Genomic DNA, 19134 nt, shown 5'->3' on the forward strand with positions numbered 1-19134 from the left:
TTACAAAAGCTGTTACGCCCTAATTCTAGCTCTATCTAAATCTATATACTAACGGTCATAGGGATATCTATGGAAACGAGGGAGTGAATTAAATCGAATAAGATGTCAAAAATAAACACTGGACAAAAGTGGCCAAAATTATCGCCAAGGCATCTGTGCTGAAGCTCATGGGCAGCGTCAGATCAAAAGTTTAGTTCTTGGCATACGATTAAAGGAACTGTGGATTATTTTCATCCAATTGAAAGAGAATACTACAGAGAACATAGGGTAGAGCGCTACTTCGTTGTAATCGCTCATTTCCGTTATATCGAGCAGAAATCATCAATAATATCCATGATTTCACTGTACGCAAATCAATAATACGTTTATTTCGATGCGTTAGCTCATAAGCTACAACACAAAGCCTGTACGAGTGCGTTGTATGAATATTTAAACTCATTGTTCTCAAAACAAAAGAAGCACTCCTTAAAAAATCAATTTTTTTTGTCTTCATTTGTTGTACGAAGAAAAAAACTTGAAAACCCAATGGCGTTTCAATGCTTTAGAACCAGGTAAGTGACAAAGCCTATGCCAACAACAGAGTTTTGAAAGTAGGCTTTCGAGTGCACCTTCTTCGCTTGTTGCGCTAGTTGAATCGCCTCATCTTCCGTCTCAACGCTTACCAGCATATCGTCGACGTAGTGGCGTTTATGGATCACTTCAATTACTGCTGGATGTTCTGCTTTGAAGCGCTCCGCGTTAATGTTCTTCACGAACTGGGCGCAACAAGCTCCGAAGGTCATCACCTGCAAAACATAGACGACGACGTTGGCGTCCTCGTGTTGGTCCTCCAAACGCATGCGGACTTGCAGGAACATCTTCCGCACGTCTCCAGTAAGTGCGATTCGGCCTTCTCGAAACTGAATCAGGATAGTGTACAGTTCGCAGAGCTGATCCGGACCTTTCAGTAGAGCTGTATTCAGCGATAATCCATACGCAGAGGCAGCAGCGTCCCAAACTATTCGGATCTTTCCCGGCTTGTTGATGTTGGTCACCGGAAATGTAGGCAGATACCATACCCATTGAAATGGTTGTTTCAGTTCCTCGTCGGTGAGTCTTCTGGCGTATCCTTTCGCGCAGCATTTCAGCGAGCTTTGGGTCCTTGTCCATTCGCTTCTTGAGGCACTGCAGCCTGCGTAGAGCCATCGGGCGACTATCTGGCAGATGAATATTGTCGTAGCGCAAAATATTCTTTCATCGCCTTATGCAGATCCTCGTCCATGTGCGGTTCACATGGGCACACATGAAAGACGGAGTGCACCAAATTAGCAGCATCGTCTTGATTTCCTCCCCCGCAGACTTTCCAGCCTAGTCGGGTCTTAACGGCGATCGGCTGGTTTCGTGTACCTTCTCGGCTTTTCAGGACTAGACTGAGGTGTTGATCATTCATACCGATCAGGATTCTCGGCCGAACATCTAGATACGACGCGATCGGCAAACCCTTCAAATGGGGAAACGTTTTGTAAAGTTCCTCTACGTTGATCGTTGGCGATGGAAGGAAAAGTTCGTCTACTGTACGTACGCCCTTCAGGGTATACTTCCTGGAAGGATGATGTGCTGCCGTAACGTCTAGACTGACAGCTCTTGAACTGTTCTCTCGTCGCTGCGCTCCACCCGTCCAGTGCAAACACGGAGGCTTTTTTCTCCCCTTCAACTTGGCTAGATCTTTGTCGAGAAGTGTAAGCGAAAGCGAATGTCTGGATCGAACCGTGCTTCCCTTGAAGTGCTATCGATAAGTAGCGGAAAAGAACCCAACTGGATGTAGCCTGATGAGTATGGCACCCGTGCCCGGACGTACTCGTTCCTGGCTGAGCAGGGTCATTGCGCTGGGTTGACGAAGATTTGTTCGTATTACTGGATGAGGTATCCGTGGACGACGACGTATTCTTCTGGTCGTTGTGGAGCAGTTCCATTGTGCCGGCGCAGGCATCTCCGACAGAGGCCGTGGTCTCGTACTGTGGCCCAGCGTGAATCACGAGTGAACTCTATGAAGCTCTTGGATTTGGCGATCCACTTACAGGTCCCCTTGCATACGGGGCAGCTATCGTGAGCCGCTTTCACGTTCGATGTTGCTGCGGTGCGATGGTCCGAGGTAGGTTCCTCAGAGTGTGCATTGACAAAGGAATTTGCTTTCTTGTTTCCACGAGCTTCGCTTCGTACAGGTTTGTAATCGGGGGCGATATTGGGAATGATCACTGCACTGGCAGCTGCCGCTAGAGAATACAGCCAGTTGCTAAATGGCGGAAGGTTGACCGTCGGAAGCCCAATTCACTGTCGCACAGAAGTTTTCTACGTTGACGGCGAAGTCAACGAGTGTTTCCATTTTATCCTCTCTCAGCGCTGGTAGGGAGTTGATCTTTGTAATCATCGAGTTGATAATCACCTCAGGTTGCCCGAACAGCATCTTCAGCATCGACATAACTCCATGGACATTAGAAGGATGCATTAGCCGACATTTTACCGCCTCATATGCTCGTCCCTTCAAACTTCGCTGCAAACGAACTGTATTTTCCTCCTCGGTGAACCCACACATTGCTGTAGTGCTGTTGAAGGTAGAATGGAAGAGAGGCCATTCCTCAGGATTCTCAGAAAACATTGGTAGATCCTTCGAGATAGCTTGTCGTGCAGCTAGTTGCTTTCGAGTAAGTGGACACGGATCGAAATATTCCTGGTCGCGATCGTGAGGACGACTGAATCTCCTAGGCGGAGAATCTGGATAATTCTGAGGATGATCATCTACTGGAGTCAGCGCCGGCGTCGGAGGATCGGATTGGGATCGACGCTTGGATGCAAACGAACCGGTTCTGGTTGACGGGTGACTTGGAACAGGAACTGATCGTGGGTTCCTCGAAGTTGGAACTGGAACTGGTCGTGGTGATTCCCGACGTCGAGGATCAGCATTCGGATCTGGATATAATTGTTGTGGAATCGGGAGTATCCGTGGAAATCTACGATTCGGAACTGAAATCGGGAACGGTTGCGGATATTTCAAAATTGGAACAGGCCTCGACGATTTAGGTAATGGAACCGGACTAAGAGGAATGAGATTCGGTACTGGCATTGGATGTTCTGGAATCGGTAGCTGTAGTGAAGATTTCAGATCCGACACAGGCCTCTGCGATTTTGGAATCGGGTCTGGGTGCTTTACCGGAAGTGATTTGGTTTTGCTTGAATGGCCATTAGGATCGAATTGATTCTCCTCTTCCGGATCCTGCGCTGGATCTGAAGGCTCATCCTGTTGTTGTTCTTCCACCCAGTCCTTCATGCGACTTGAAAACTCGCTGCAACCCGAGCTATTTTCACTCAATGCTTCTTCCAGCATCTGATATTTTTGTTCCAGATACTTCTTTTCCTTCCTTGCCTCTTCTGCTACTAATGCTCGTTGCAGTTCCGCTTTACGCAGCTCAATAGCCCTCTAGTTTTCCAGCTTCTGAAGTATCAGCTTCGCAATGGCTTGTGAGGAGCGGCTTGATGCGATTGATGTTGTTTTCGATAGGTTCCTCGACGAATTCTTCTTCTTGCTAACTTCCCACTGTACTGTTGTGACGAATGGAATTAAATCGGTGACAACTTGCGCGTTACTCCTATCAGCTGCTGCATCAGAGGAAGCCGGTACTGCTACATTCGCTGATTGGCTCTTCCCGGATCGATGATGTTCTTGCTGTTGCTTTGGTAGTGTTGGTGGTAGATCCCTGCTGACACCTGGCTTCAACGATCGCTGCATATTACCACCACTTTCTTGAGGACAGAGTGCACCAGAAGTTGAACTTGTTGCCTGGACACCTTTTGCGGTTTCGCATTAGGTACAGATCCAGGGATAATTCTCAACTTGGTGCGTGACTCCGACACACTGGAAGTGATGCCATTTTAGGCAATCGTCGCATCTCACCAACTCATCCGTATCCTCTCCTCGGCACACCTGACATGTATGACCGGGATGGGACTCCTCCGGATCTTCCGTGGCCACCGTTTGCACTTTTCACCACTTCACCAGATTTGCCCGACTGTTTCGACCGTAGACTTCGACTTGACATGACCGGATTCAATCGCGCTTATTCGTATGTAAACGAAAATAATACTTTCTGGGACACCCGTTGGTCGTTTGTCATGCCAAAAAGGGAAGAAGATTATATCATTAAGCTTTCCTTTTCTGACATAGCGTTATCATTCAGATTGTTGATGGCTTGTCATTTTAAGATATTTTCGATTCCTTGCCTACAACAGTATAGTCTAGGTACTTTCCTTGGGTTAAGTCTGCAACACTACTGATTGTAATATAGCCTGTGTTTTCTCGTTTTCCGATGAATTTAAGAACAAGGGTCATGGAAATCCTCCACTTTGCGTTTGGCCCTAATCTCGCCACCCAGAAGTCAGATCTGAAAATTAAACGCGATGATTGTAGAGTACATGTAGAGTAATTCTGATCCCAGAGGTGGGCCCCCGAAAATGCGAAGTGGCAAAACAAATTGTATCAAACTCAAAAAGCCATACTCCACAAATCATAAACATATCACAATTGATTAATCATTTACATCTTTACTCTTATACTTTCAGCTAATCATCGCTCAAATAAACGCTCAAAGTAACAATGTAGACTTCACGGACGTGATTACCCACACCCCTATCGTAGTAGAGGTAAGCAAGATAATGTGCTCAAATTAAATATACTAGCAACTCCTGGCAAACATTTTCCGCATCATCAGAACTCTTCCATCCAAATAAACCGCAAATATCCAAACGTCATTCTTCGTCATAGCTCACAGCACCTACTCATTCTTCAATGTCAAATTCAACCATCCCACATCCGCTTCCTTCGCGTTCTCAAATTATTCATTTGAGAACGCGCAAAACTGTCAGTCATTAAGTGTGGCTTCATTTTACAGACTCCGGCTTTCTCAACCCCCTTCCCATAATCATCACCATTATCGCATCCCTCATTAACGCACAAGAACAGAGCCTTTCTGCGAGGCGACTTTTCCCTCTAATGGGTCGTCGCGTCTTCCCTCGAGTCGTCGCCGTCGTTCTCGTTTGTGTGACTAACTGGTTGGTGTTTTGTTTATATTACCCACCACTTGCCCGCCAACTGTCTACGCTTTTCCGGGTCGGCAGACAGGAAAGCGTGACAATAACAACAACAACAACATCCATAACAACAGCCTTGCCCTCTGGTTACTCGGATGGTAGGTAGGTGTGTTGTGGAATAGGATCCAGAAGCATAGCTAGTTTGGTCGGCTTGCCGATTTGAGGAAGAATGACACCCCTAGCTTTACCACTGCAGCGACGTGACGAACGACCGACTGAATTCGGGTTCGGGATCACGCGCTGCGATGCTAATTTGTGAAATCAATTAGGAGTCTGGTACATTGCCGCGACGTCGAGTTGTGGCAACGATAAGTAGAAGAATGGTGCCGGGTGGGGGAGGGAGTTGTCAATGTTTTATTTTATGCCCTTCGGCATGCGCGACTGTTTGCACTTTCCACGGTGGCCCTAGTGAGGGGAAAAAAAAACGTCCTTTCTCTAGAGCACATCGACACGGCTGTGTGACGTGTCCAATGTTCCAAAAATTTCTGCTGCAGAGCATAACATTTCATTAGCTAATTAGAGTGCGAAGGTCTGTGTGTAAGTGTGTGCGCAAGTGAGTGAGTGCTCCGAGATTTTCCGGGTCGGGAACTTGTGCCGAAAAGGATCGAATGGTTTTGTTTTTTTTTCTGGGAATTTCCAAACGAGCTTGCCGGTCGTGTGCTAATTAGGTTGTTATCTGAATGGCACGGATTTACGCGATGATAATTTTCGCGATTTTATTGCATACTCGATGCTGATCTCTGCGAAAAGGGATAACTCAGTAATGGAAGCGGCACCGAGGGGTATTTTCGAGTACATACAGCTGCTGCAGCAACGAGTATGCAATGCGGTTAATATCAATGAAATTGGACACATTTGGAAAATTAAATGGAAAGGTTAATGATGGTATTTATGCATAGATATGTATGTATATGCAGAATCATTTGGGATCGTTCATTTGTTAACATGTTCTTCATCTCGAAGTGTTTTTTTTTTTTTTAATAAATGGTTAACAGTTTTTATTTTTAGATCCAAAGTGCGATTTTAACGACAAAAAAATCAATTAGAGATCTTTCCTTCCCGTCCACCCGGGTGACAATTACTGATGACAAAACTATCCTGCAAAACACAAATCGCTAATGTAGCTCGTAAAATATTCACGATGAATATTTAAAGGGACTCTTTTGACGTAGGACTACGTCTGTGCTTTCAATATGGGGGTACATTTTGTGAAAACTAAAAATGGAACATATAACGAAATTATGAAAGATTTTGAACGTTAATAACTCAGCAGCACCTGGACCAATTTAAACAATTTTATCACCAACCGATCTGTTGGGATACCTGCAATAATTCCGTGCAGTTCGTCCTTGAGTGACCTTGCCAAAGTCACTGCATCGCCTGACCAGTCGTTGATGAACAGTTTTACTCCGCAGGAAACGGCAGAACTATCCTGGACCTCTTAAAGTCACTCCGTGGACACTCTTATTTCACAAGGTAACACACATTTTACATTAAAAGGCTACACTTTATTTAAAATGAACTACAATTTCTATATTAAACTAATCGAAACATTCAACAACGGAGGTTTGCCCTCCGATGACCGATCGCGAGCTGTGGTAGATGCAGACTGGTGCTCTCCGTATTGATCTTTGTCGATGTGATGGTCTTCTCTTCTTCGTCAGTGGTATGTGTTGATTGCAGCGAAATCCTTCCAACGAATGAGTTACCGATATGGTTCTCGCCCGACTCCGACACTGCTCCTCAATCAAACAGTTCGATTGCGTGGTGTGGTTGCATCCGTGTGTACCGATCTCGTCATTCGCAGACATTCTCACCCACCCTGAAGTGACTATGGAGCTTCTGAAAATATAAAAAAAAGAACCCTTTCGACGCACTAGATATCCTCGGAAACAATCCTCAATTGCTACGCTCCGTTTTGTTGAGTTGGCAAACAGCAAATTTTAGTGATTGGTCGTTTCATAATTCCAGTGGCGGTCTTCACTGTAACTACCCTAGTGATGCCATCAGCTCCCAGGTGAAGTTCGATAATTCGCCCCATTTTCCATTTCATTGGTGGTTGTTGATTATCAACAATGACTACTAAACTTCCCTTTGTTATCTCCATCGGTGGCTTCCAATTCTTCGTTCTTCCTTGTAGTTGCGATAAATATTCGGTCCTCCAACGTTTCCAAAAATCTTGCAATTGCTGCTGCACAAGTTGCCAACGATTAAGCCGATTCAGCTGTACCAATCCATAGTCAGGCTCTGGTAATGCTTGCATGGATCTTCCTAAAGGGTGTCCACGATGAAATTGCCACACTATGAAATTGCTCTAACTTTTTAACCGTTCGGTAGAATTTAATGAAAATTTGGGTGGATTTAGTTCATAGTGCATTATTTACATCCTGCAAGTTTTAAAGTCCTGTGATCAAAACTCGCGGAAATGGAGTCGAAAGAACAGCTCGTGAGTGATAAAATCTTGCGCATTCATCACGAGAACAAGGATCTCTCGCATCGTTCCATCGCTAAAACGTTGGGAATCGCGAATTCCACGGTGTCGCGAGTGATTAAGCGGTTCGAGGAACGGTTGACCACCGATCGGAAGCCCAGAAGTGAAGGAAAAAGTATTCCGTACAACACCAAAAATCACAACCGCGTAGTTGGGGCCTTCAACCGAAATCCGAACGCCTCCGTTAGGGATGTGGCTAAGAAGCTGCACCTAAGTCGAAGTTTTGTCCAGAAGGCCAAAACTAAGGCTGGGCTTCGAACGTTCAAGGTACAAAAGGCCCCTAATCGCGACGAGAAGCAGAACAAGTCCGCCAAAACCCGTGCCAGGAAGTTGTACCTCAACATGCTGACGAAAGTTGAATGCTGCATCATGGACGACGAAACATATGTGAAGGCCGACTTCAAACAGATCCCCGGCAACCTGTTTTTCACGTCCAAGTATAAGTTCAGCGTTCCGGAGCATGTCCGCACTCAGAAGATGTCCAAATTTGCGAAGAAATTCCTGGTTTGGCAAGCCATCTGCACGTGCGGGAAGCGGAGTGCACCTTTCGTGACCCAGGACACGATGAACGGACAGGTGTACATAAAAGAGTGCCTCCAGAAGCGGCTGGTTCCTCTCCTGAAGGCCCACAACGTCCCAACAATCTTCTGGCCGGATTTGGTCTCATCCCAAGTAACAAATCTGGAGCTGCTTGGCTATATTCAAAATTTATAAAGGTTTTATCGCAGCTGCAACCATAACCTACAGCTTTATGATGGTCATATACAATGCAAGTCATGGAACATTCTTATAGCTATCTACAAAACCTCTATAAAGTTTATTAAAAAAACCAACTGATGCTTATGCTATTTGCACTTATGAAAGGTTTTATGATTGCCTTGAAGTGTAAAATAAAACAATATGAATTGCCCTTATAAAACCCACAAATAAATCCTTATATTGCTATATAAGTAAGCGCAATAAAACTAGTTGGCAATGAAACAGTTATTTTAAAACAATTATAAGCATTCAGTTGCAACTTGTCAGAAGTGTAAATGGGCAGTTTATTTTTAAAACATAGAAAAGAAGCAAAACTTTCCGGTACTTCCAAGCGGAGCGCAACCCTAATAAAAAAATAACCATAAACGAACGATAACCCAAATCATTGACCTATTCCACAAATGGTTTGGATGATACCCAGAACACGTCGTTAAGCAAATTAACCATACAATTTTTATTAGGGAAAGAATCAGTGATTTATTTTCATCAGGAAAACTTTCCGCTGTGGAAAAAGTTTCCTGATGAAAACATTTCGTGCATACGTATACGCGAGCTAGTGTGCCTAAGAAAAACGTCAGCAATCTCTATAATTCTTCCGTTCTTGTACCCATATAGAGCTTTTTGACGTTTAATAGGTGCACACTACTGCACCATTTAAGTCGAACGAGTGCAAGTAAGTGGGAAACAGATTAGTGGGAAAACAAACCATCCATTCATCCATGTATGCTAGATAGAGAAAGACGATTAAATGTCCAAAAGGTCTATACATGGGGGACACTGTAGAATCTTGGTCGAAATACATGGAATGGTGACAGTTCTAGGACAAAAAAGTTGATTTCACATACAACTTTTCATAAAGGTTAATGTACCAATTATTTTTTTCCAAATGTTTGTAAAATTCATCGGTTGCACCCGTAGAATAGGAATATTCATTCACCCTCAAATAAAAAAATGAATTGCTCTTGTAAAAAGAAAAAAGTGCTCGAAATAAAATCATGCATTATGCTTTTTTGTTCTGCTTTCATCCAATGTAAGCATTAGACATTTTAAGAAATTGCGCTTGATGTTTTTCTTGCCTGCTGTCAACTAGCGCCATCTCTCAGAAATATTTAGCAACTTTGATTAGCAAACGATGTACGATTTCTAGATTCCACGCATTCAAGAGTTAAAAGTTACCCAAAAAACAACAAATTTAGTTGTTAAAAGTATTCATGAATTTAATTAAAAAAGAGAAGAATGGATTAAGCTTAGCGTTGAATTGGCTATTTTGATAACTTTCATCGACAAACTCATCCGTATTCAGAGCATTTTCATTTTTGTTTGTCATATCGCGGAAATGAAAAACAAAATATTAGATATAGATAGGGAACTCTGATCAAGCGTGTTCTTAGTATTTATTACAAAAAACAAAAAAATAAACAAAACAAAACAAAACCAACTCCGACTTGCATAGCCATTCCATTCCTAAAGTTAATTTTCTAGATTCTTACAAAATAGTTTGAAAAAAATCATTGAAAGTCGTGAAAGCCATAGAAAAAGTGTGTTCCTCTGTGTTGGTCCGTCGTGATGAGAGGAGAAAATAATTTTGTACTGGCCAAAAACATCGTAGGTCACCATGAGAATTTCTGCCCCAATCCAACCTAGAAGAGGATGAGTTGAATTGAATATACTGGACCCAATCAAGGACTAACTAACTAACTAAAAAGGTGAGTCGATACTAGTAGTTGCTGTTGAATACTGTTATGCATTTTAACGTATTTCTAACAAATCCGTAAATACAAATTAAATTCATGATGATTTACATGATTGAAAACTGGTATTGCAGGTAGATGTTCTGGCTGTTCGTCAAAGAGAAAGTTGATGAAACTCTGGTTTTTGCTTCAGGAAGAACTGAGAACGATGGAGCTGGTCCAAGAAACCAAGAAGAATACAATATACAAAATTGTTATCATTGATTTGACTTAACTCGGGAGAAGAACTGTTTACAAACTCGATAATAAAGATAAATAACGAAACTTATTGCATTATTTTCGCTTTTTTTTTATTTTATTGTGTCGATTCGAGGCTTTGTTTTTTGAAGATGTGCAGTGTATGAAAAAAATACAACTTATATTATACCGTGAGGGACCGAAGATCACCTACTTTTTGTATTAATGTACGGATTTTGATTCAATTTTGAGGTATACAAATTTTAGTCCTGAAAAGTACAATGAATAGATACATTCAGGTTTTTACTATTAATTATTAACTTAAAAGCATTTATGTATAAAAATCACTTAAGGGTATGAAGAAGTGGGATAAATACTGTGTCCATTGTGTCGTCAATAGGGATTGCAACCATTTTTAACTTAATATCTTTAACATCAAAACAAACCTTGTGTAGTACTAGAATGTTAACTGACACACACACACACACACACACACACACACACACACACACACACACACACACACACACACACACACACACACACACAAACATTTTTGACTTTGGCCTATCGGATGATGATAAAAATTGATTCGGTCGGAGCGCTTCTTTTGTTTTGAAGAATAATGGGTGTAAACCTTTATATCACGCGTTCACTGACTTCGTTCCGTAGATTATTAATAAAAAGTATCGTACCAAACGCATAATTGACTTGTTAACTCTGAAATCATGGATTTATTTGAAGTTTTCTGTTCGATAGGCCCAAAATGGGCGATTAGGCTGAAGTAGTTCTCTACCCTATGTTATATCCTTCTTTGTAAAAACTAAAAAAAAATGATACAATCGTCATTTTTGTCAACAAATCTTTATTATCAAGATTGTAAGCAGTGCAATTGGTGTCCCGAGTAAAATCAAACAAAAAAAAAATACCGATTCCTTACGGTGAAACATTCGCATAAACTTAATTGTTTACGTTTTCTTCATCCTTCTTCTTTGTTGAATAGACCAACTTCTTCGGCCTATTTTTGTGTGTCGACGTCATCTTAGAGATTAGCCTTTGCTTGCTGTTTTTCATTATTCCTTTGAGGAACTTTTCACAGGATGCTTCACAAAAGCTGTGATCAGCTAACTTCACTAGTCTGAAGAAAAGCTCGCGAAATTTTGTGTAAAACTTTAGGGGGATTTTCGTTGGGCCTCCGTCAAGGTCGTGAGATCCACCGGGCTCAGAGTTATCCCGTGCAAGCCCCGTCCACGAACACATATGTATGAGTTCTCGTGTTGCCATGCAGTCTATAAGCCGGTATGCGCTATCCAATCCTTCAGTTTTTCCGGAAGTTCCGCAAACACTGCTCAATCTTTCGATATACCGCGTCATGTTGCTTTCCGTCTTCAATTACTCTTCCAGACCGTTTAACTCTTCGAGAGTGTTGACTGGCTGGAATACGACTGTCTTATCAGACGTGCGAGGTTCAGCTTGCATCAAGTCTTGCATCTGCTTTTCAATGGACAACACCTTGGCCGAGAGTATTTCCATCGAAGTAATGATTTGCGCCAAGCTGGCCATTATTTTCAACTGATTCTGCATCAAAACTTCTGGAAATATACCGTTGACAACAATGGCTTGCGTATCATCGCCGTCAGCTCTTTCTGAAGCAAAAGGCTGTTGAGTTTCATCAACAATGCTTGTTGGGACATCTTGCTCCTCAATATAAACGACCGGTACTTCATCCACCTGCAATACAACCTGCAATGAGACATAACATCAGTGATTTAGCAATCAATAATTATGAGTTTTCAATAATGAAACTTACCATGTCATCTGCGTCGGTCGGTTTTTCTGCCATTGAGTGGTCGTTATTTATCGGATCAATTAGAAATCTGTTGAAATCCTTCACAACACTCAACGGCCTCTTATCGGCTTTCATGCAACGCACCTTTTTTGCTTTTGGTTGATACAGTGCATCATTATCATCAACTTCCGTATCGTTGATTGCCTCCATTCTCTCCAATTCTTGGTTGGCCTCAGCGTATGTAGGAAACTCGCGTTTCAATACACAATTGATCTTCTCCCAGTTTGGATTGGGGCAAGAATTTTCATCGTGGCACAATCTAGCCACCACCGACTTTTTTGGCCAGTACAAAACACCTTTCTCCTCCCATCGCGACGGAATAACACAGAGGCATAGTTCACCTTTTTCTACGGTTTGCACGATTTTAAATGGCATTTTTTTTTTAGGTTTTTCGGGTTTTTCGGGAAATCGATAAAATTAACACCATAAATGGAATGGCTACGTGACTCGAAGTTCCGTTTGTTTTGTTTTTATTTTGTGGTTATGAATGCTACTCAGCACACGGTTAAGCAGAGTTACGCATTTATAGCTAATATTTTTTATTGCTACGGAATAAAAATATCAAAATGTTCTTAACCCGAATGAGTTTGATGAAAGTTATAAAAATAGCTAGGTAAACTCCAAGCTTATTCCATACTCCTCTTTTTTTATAATTTAGTTCCGTGGAAATACTAATAAGCAATTAATTGGTTGTTCTTTGGGTAACTTTTAACTCTTTAATGCGTAGAATCTAGAAATCGTGCATCGCTTGCTTATCAAAGTTGCAATATATTTCTGAGAGATGGCGCTATTTGACAACAGATTTGGATTAACGATAGAAAAGGGCTTATTGACATTTATAAACAAACCGTATTAGATCTCTTCCTTCACAATTCAAAGGCCAGTTACGCAAACCAACATTATCATCGGATAGTAGAAAGGGAGAAAGTATATCATATACGATAATGGCGTTGGCTCGCGTAAGCAGCCTTCAGTTTGTGTGGAAAGCGCTTTAGAACAGTTTATTTACAAATGTCGTTAAGCCTTTTCCTTATGTTAATCCATAGATAAGAAAAACAACTAGCACAATTTTTCAAAATGTTTTATCCTTAGAATGTATTAAAGCTGAAAAATTTATGATCGTCACCAGCCATCCAAAGAGACGCATCAAAGAAAAAAAATATCTGAAAAACTTAATCATAGTTCTTATAATATCCAGTGAACATTGTTTTATATTCTCATGCTACCGAAATATTCTGTGCTCGAAAATGCTGACACGCTATTTTGAGAAACATTTCCGGATATTGTATCTTCCACAATCAAAACAAAAAGTAAGGTAATTTCAACTCATCGAACTAATAAAATCTCAGCACTGTTATAAGGCTTAAGGTTTTTCCACACCAGCTCGATGCTGGCCGGAATGGGACGGAATTTGCATTGGTCTGGTGTGGCGTTACCAACAACCTTCAAGATACCAAGCTGTTTTTTGATTCTAGTGAATGTGTGATTTTATAAATGTCTTTAAATTCAACAATATTTACTTATGCGGAAATCATTCTATGGTGCCCAAGGAATGCAGCAAAAATATTAAAAACGTAATTATTCACCTGTTTATAAAAAAAAACTTATGACTACCAATCTGTCACAAGCATGTTCTGAAATCATCACCGTAGTGTACCTTTTTACGGAAAGAGCTTGCGTGTATATTTTAGTATCCAAGCAGAAATTATTTATTAACCAACTTAAAATATCCGGCTTAAAATACATCTAATATACGAAGAAAATACAGAATTATATTCGACCAAAACCTGGCATAATAAAAAGACGTAAGGGTTGTTTTTTTTTTTTCAAATAGATAACACTGATTAACCACGAAAGTTAGTATATGGTTCAGTTACGGTAGCTATGTAGGTGTTGATTATACTGCCATCTTTTAGATATTTGAACAAACTACAAGTTGTACATTTTCTCCAGCAGATGTCAAATATGATCAATCCTAAGAGAAGAGGAGACAATACGGGGGCAAAAATGAACAACTTTTCTGTCAAACGTGAACCAGCTCGTGATTGGCTATGTTGACGTGCGTAAGATAGAGATAGATATAGATAAAGATAGAGATAGAGATAGAAATTAAAGAGTAAGAAGTCAATTGTCACCTCTTCCTCTTAGGATCAATCTAAGCACCATCTAAAGGAAAAAGAAGAAGATTGGGATAGTTGTATGGTAGGTTTAAGACGGTTATGTCACAACCAACTTGATTTATTGCTGACATGATGCAGAGGAATCAGGTTTATCGCCGAAAATGTAATTTATTTTCATAAATCCTCTGTCGCCATATTGTCATTATGAAAATGCCATTAGCCTTGGAATAAAACCCAAGTAATTTTAATGAAATAGTGGCTAAATTAGATATCCGAAATGATTTCCAGTGTGCATTGGTATGAATTTATTTATTGAGATCTATTTTCTTTAAATTTAAGATGATTCCATCACATTCATTTGATTTCTGAAACAATTTTTTTTTGTTAACTTGAATTATCTTGGAGGCGCATTTATTTAACGCTCATATTATCTCAATATACACGATAACATTTCAAGCGCATATGTTTTGGAACTTCTAAAAAGTAATACATTTTCTTTAAGATTTTCACTAATGTCGCCATGAAACAAAATTGATTGCATGGTGATCTTGACACCAACACTCAAACCTATTTTTACCGCTAAAGATTTCCATTTGGAAAAAAAAGTTTCAGCAGAACAGAACAACAACAAGCTAATTTATGGCGGTTGCTTTGAAGCCAATAAAAATTAAATTGGCTTTATAACTGATTTTCACCAAAGCGTAATAAAACTGCTTGGATACAATATTACTCTTATAGAGGCTATGAGAACCTTTTGTAGAGTATGAGGCTTCCTGACAAAAGGTTTTAAGACAGCTTTATTGTGATTCTCAAACATGCTTTATAAACCTTATCAAGAGTGGTCCACTAAGCTGTATGACGCTCTTATAGCGGTTATCAAAAGGTTGTGCTGGAGCTATTAATTTATTGGCGGTTTTATGAAATTGATCTCAATAACCACTAATAGAGTGCAATAAAACAAGAAATGCTACTTGGGATGCCACTACTCCAAGGACGTGCTGAAGTGGTATGCGGACAATAAAGTCAATTTCGTGCCGAAAATGTTCAACCCTTCCAACACTCCGGAGCTCCGCCCCATCGAGAAGTACTGGGCGATTATGAAGCAGCACCTTCTTAAACGACCTAAGGTAGTGAAGACAGTCGAGGAACTGAAGAAAGTATGGGTTTAAATGCAAAAAACGGTTGATTCACAGGTTGTGCAGAATCTTATGGCCGGGGTTAAGGCCAAGGTGCGGGCATTTGCGTATGGACTGTAAATAAAATACGAGTAAAATGGTAAAATGAAGTTTAATAGTTATTTCTCAATCCCTGAAAATTTGATGGCAATCGGATGAAAACTCGAATTTTGCGAATCAATTTTGTGTGTGGAAATTTCATCGTGGACACCCTTTATTAGGAAATGCGCTGCAGTTAAAGGTTCCAGATCCGTGGGATCATCAGAGATTGCTGTTAATGGTCGTGAATTCAGGCAACCTTCAACCTGGACTAGTAGAGTAAGGTAATCTTCTGCAGAAACGGGATTATCTCCTATTACTCGAAGTAGGTGGAATTTTGCGGACCGCACTGCAGCCTGCCCACAAGCCACCAAAATGAGGTGCACTTGGAGGGTTGAAATGCCATTGCACGCCTTCCTTAGTGCATTCTTTGGTTACTGTATCACGATGATCACGATCTTGCAGTAGTTTGAAAAGCTCATCGATTTTATTTTTAGCTCCAACAAAGTTTGTGCCATTATCGGAGTACATGTCCGAACATCTGCCCCGCCGAGCGAAGAATCTCCGTAATGCTTGCAGAAAACATTCCGTTGTCAGGTCCGATACATGCTCCATATGAACGGCTTTTGTGTTCTTGCATACGAAAATCGTAACATATGATTTGATCGCTGCTCGACGTCTACCAGCTCGGATGTAAACAGGTCCAAAATAGTCCACTCCTGTTTTTGAAAATGGTCTTGTAACGGTTACCCTAACAGCTGGAAGTTCTCCCATTTGCTGTTCAATGTGTGTAGGTTTTGCTCGGAAGCAACGTTGGCAGTGATGAACGATTTTGTGCACAACAAAAAAATAATTTTGATATCACGTCAAAGTGGATGCACTACAATCATGTCGAAAATATGGTGTAATATTACTTGCTAAAAAGGACAAAATTATTATTAATAAAATGCATGAGCTGACATTACGCTGCTTTTACTGCATTTGTTTATTTATGTGGTCATAAAAATTACATGAAATTTTCGACATGATTGTAGTGCATCCACTTTGATGTGATATCAAAATTATTTTTTTGCTGTGTGGGCAACATTTCTGCCGCCGAGTGGCCAAAAACGTTGTCTTACTGCTGCCAGAAGGAGTTGAGGCCCAGCGTGAAGTAACCTTTGATGGTAATTACGAAGAATCAGCTCAGTTAGATGGTGATTTGCTGGGAGTACCATGGGATGTTTCGCAGCCAGTGGTTCGTCCGAATGACCTAGTCTTCCACCCACGCGTAGGATGCCGTCTTCCGTGATCCGTGGATTGAACCATCGCAATGGTGAGCTTTGTGCTACGGATACTCCTTCTTTCAACGCCTTGATCTCCTTCGGAAAATGCTCCTTCGCTTGTTGCAATTCACGAGTAGTAAGAAATCCATTCCTTTTTTCTCTGTTCCGTTTTAGGACTCCAATGAATCTAAGCCAGTAAGCTTATTGTAAGCGGAGAATTTAGTGAGATAGTCCGAAATAAATGATGAAAATTTCTCTGCAGTACAGGAAACAACTGCTTTCCGCACTTCTTGTGGAGGCTGTTGTGGAATAGGGTCCGATAACCATTGTTCCTTAGGTTTCATCAGCCATGGTGGCCCACTCCACCAAAGTTCATTGTTTGACATTTCCTTTGGAAGAATACCACGAGATATTAGATCTGCAGGGTTAGTGATCCCTGACACATGACTCCAACTGTGATCCTCCGTCACAGCTTGGATTTTAGCAACCCTATTCGCCACAAACGTAGTCCATGTTCCGGGTGGAGACTTGATCCATTACATCACGCATGTAGAATCCGTCCAAAAGTAAACCTTGATGTCCGTCTTCAAAGTGTTCGATACCTTCTCCCAGAGCTGAGCTGATAGTAGTGCTCCACACAACTCTAAGCGAGGCAGAGATTGTATCTTGAGTGGCGCAGCCTTCGATTTCGATGTTAACAGATGCACCGTGATAGTTCCATCCCGATTTTTACTTCGCACATAGACTGTAGCGCCGTAAGCTACCATGGATGCGTCCGAGAAACAATGGAATTCTACAGATATTGCTTCAGGAACGATGACACATCGTGGAATCCTCAACTCGTTAAGTGATGCAAGCTGCTCTTGATATTTGTGCCACTCCTCACCCACCGTTTCCGGTAGTTGGTCGTCTCAGCTCAGTTTTTGATTTTGTTCAACCTCCAGACTCCAAAGCCGCTGCATAAATATTTTCGATGTTGTAATTGCTGCTCCCAGTAGTCCTTATGGGTCGAATAAACGCGTAACAATGCTCAGCACACCCCGTTTGGTGAAATGTTGACCATCAACGAGTGGCGGAATGGTAAACTGGAATTTGAAACAGTCTATATTGGGAAGCCAGGTTGCATTTGACGCCCATTTCCTCAACCTGAATCCTCCACTTATCAACATGTCATCGATCTGGTGTCGCAGCTCGATAGCTGACTCAACATCATCCGCGCCGGTGATCACATCGTCTATATAGACGTCCTCGTAAACGGTTTGAGCAGCAAGTGGAAACTTTTCTTGTTCATCATCTGCCAATTTTTTGAGCGTACGAGTAGCTAGGAATGGTGCCGATTTCGTACCATACGTCACTGTAAGCAGCTCGTACGTAGCAACCTCATTATCCGGTCCAAACCAAAGGATGCATTGGAGTGGTGTATCCAACAGAGTGACCCACATCTGCCGAAACATTTTCTCCACATCTGCGACGACCATAACCTGGCGGAACCTGCTTCGAAAGATGATCGACCTCAGCTCTTGCTGCACAATCGGTCCTGCAAACAGTGCATCTTCTAGGGAGACGCCCGTTGATGTTTTGCAGGATGCATCAAACACCACCCTGACCTTGGTTGTTGTGCTCGACTCCTTGATCACTGGATGATGGGGTAGGAAGACTCGTTTCACCACCTCTTCGTTCGTATCCACGACTTCCTTCATATGACCAAGTTTGACATATTCCTCCATGAAGTCATAATACTGTTTCTTTAGATTTGGATCCCTCGATAATCTTCTTTCTACACTTCGTAGACGTTTCAGCGCTATGTCCTTTGATTCCCCCAGCTGTTCCAAGATTCGCTCGTTTTTAGGAAGAGTTTCCGTATATCGACCATATGCTTCCCTTCGCACGGTACGCCCAAACTGCTCCTCGCAGTGCGTTTCCTCTGGAGAATAATTATTGACGGCTCCCACCTCCTCGCAGGACCAAAAACGAGACAATAGTTCCTCCAAATTGTCAAATATTGCGAGATTACACGAGAATCTTGAACCTTCCGCTGATCTACTGATTTCTCCGAACATCACCCATCCGAAAACCGATTCAGTGAGTGTAGGCAGTCCGTTGCCCAATGGAATCTCCCGTCCAGATTGGAAGAAGCTGAAGAATGCTTGGATTCCTAACACCAAATCCACCTCTCTTGACCGAAAGAATTCTGGATCCGTTAGTTCGATTCCTTTCGGTACCTCCCATCTGTTAGTCTGTACCGTGGCAGTAGGCAAACATGCAGTGACCTTTGACAATACTAGGAAATCCATAGAACGAGAATACGACGAAATCCGAGACTTGACCGTAGCTTGAATCTGTCGAGTGACTCTCGTGTTCGTCTGTCCTTGAATAGCGATATCGAC

General features: G+C 41.7%; 1 pseudogene; it reads right to left on the minus strand.

Annotated features, from left to right (window-relative positions):
* Positions 1–11259: 11259 nt before the first annotated feature.
* LOC135707782 (uncharacterized) lies at positions 11260–12523 on the minus strand (annotated as a pseudogene).
* Between the last annotated feature and the right edge of the window lie 6611 nt (positions 12524–19134).

This window comes from Ochlerotatus camptorhynchus, unplaced genomic scaffold (assembly GCF_037179485.1).
Source record: "Ochlerotatus camptorhynchus isolate MF236.1 unplaced genomic scaffold, CSIRO-AGI_Acam_v1.1 ptg000318l, whole genome shotgun sequence".
NCBI classification, from domain to species: Eukaryota; Metazoa; Arthropoda; class Insecta; order Diptera; family Culicidae; genus Ochlerotatus; species Ochlerotatus camptorhynchus.